This window comes from Gossypium hirsutum, chromosome A12, assembly GCF_007990345.1.
Source record: "Gossypium hirsutum isolate 1008001.06 chromosome A12, Gossypium_hirsutum_v2.1, whole genome shotgun sequence".
Lineage (NCBI taxonomy): Eukaryota > Viridiplantae > Streptophyta > Magnoliopsida > Malvales > Malvaceae > Gossypium > Gossypium hirsutum.
The window spans coordinates 60,577,178-60,578,823 of record NC_053435.1 but is presented as its reverse complement, the minus strand read 5'-3'; the positions used below and the strand labels follow the sequence as shown (position 1 = coordinate 60,578,823).

The following is a 1,646-nucleotide window of genomic DNA, read 5'->3' as shown; positions in this document are numbered from 1 at the left end:
CCTAACACAATTCAGATGATACAACAGTTTGTTCAGTTTGATGGTTTGCAGGATGAGGATCCCAACACGCACTTGGCAAATGTTCTTGAATTTTGCTATACATTCAGAATCAATGGGGTTTATGATGATGCCATTCATTTTCGATTATTTCCCTTTTCACTGAGAAACAAAGCTAAACAGTGGTTGAACTCGTTACCATGAGGGTCTATCACTACTTGGGAATAAATGACCGAGAAATTTTTACTAAAATATTTTTCGCCGGCTATAACGGCTAAATTGTGTAATGATATCTCTTCTTTTGTGCAGATAGATTTAGATACACTTTACGATGCATGGGAGAGATATAAGGACTTACTGATAAGGTAACCTCACCATGGGTTACCGCTTTGGCTGCAAGTTCAAACGTTCTACAATGGTGTGAATCACTCGATAAGACAAATGATTGACACAGCTACTGGCAGAACCATCAACAATAAAACACCAGAAGATGCCATGAATTTATAGAGGAGATGTCACTGAATAACTATCAGTGGCAAGTTATGAGGACAAAGCCAACAAAAACAGCCGACGTCTATAACATCGATTCAGTCACCATGCTCTCTAATCAGGTAGAACTTCTCAATAAAAAGATTGATAGTTTTCTTGGTTCGACGTAGGTACATCCAATAATGAGGTGTGACTCAAGCAGAGGAGGTGTGCATACAGAATACCAATCCTTCAATCGTACAACTGAAGAGGAACAAGTCAACTATATGGGTAACAATAACTTTAGATCTCAAAATAACCCATATAGTAATACTTATAATGCAGGTTGGAGGAACCACCCAAATTTCTCCTGGGGTGGTCAAGGGAATTAAAAGCCAACAAAATCCTCAAGGTTTTTAACAGCCACCTTATCAACAAGAGAAGAAACCAAACCTTGAAGAGATGCTTTCTAAATTCATATCGGCGTTAGAAACCCGTTTCCAAAATGCTGAGACAGCACTTAAGAATCAACAAGCATCGATCCAAGGACTAGAAACTCAGATAGGCCAACTGTCCAAACTAATCTCTGAACGACCACAAGGTAGCCTAACAAGTAATACTGAACCAAATCCGAGGGAACACCTCAATGCAATTAACACTCAAGATACGGAAGGATTCATTGCACCTGAACCAGAATTACAGCAAGATAACACGATGAACAAAGGAAAAGAAGAGGTAAACAATAATGATCCCAAACAGGTAAGTACGAATCATGAACCTCGTGTGTCATATCCTAAAGCGATGACGAAAGACAGAACAGAAGAACAATTCGGTAAGTTTGTCAAACTCTTAAAGAAATTACATATTAACTTACCCTTTATTGAAGTTCTTTCGCAGATGCCCGACTTAGCAAAATTATTAAAGGAATGTAACGCCCCGTACCCGAGACCGTCACCGGAGTCGAACACGAGGTGTTAATAGACTTAATTCATTACTTAAACAGCTCAAACAATTTATTTTTAAAATTTTCAGTCAAGCTAACAATCTGCGTCATAGTCGCTTAAAAATTCATATCTCAAGTTACGAAACTCGAAATCCAATTCCTTAACTTTTCCCTGAAACTAGACTCATATATCTATTTAATAATTTTTTTATAAAATTTTTGGTCAAGCAAATTAGTA

The 1,646-nt window shown here is 37.6% G+C and overlaps 1 non-coding gene across 1 annotated transcript; it reads right to left on the bottom strand.

Annotated features, from left to right (window-relative positions):
• Positions 1–273: 273 nt before the first annotated feature.
• LOC121211558 (small nucleolar RNA R71) lies at positions 274–380 on the bottom strand. Its single transcript, XR_005906782.1, has one exon. It is a non-coding gene; the product is annotated as a small nucleolar RNA R71 (small nucleolar RNA).
• Between the last annotated feature and the right edge of the window lie 1,266 nt (positions 381–1,646).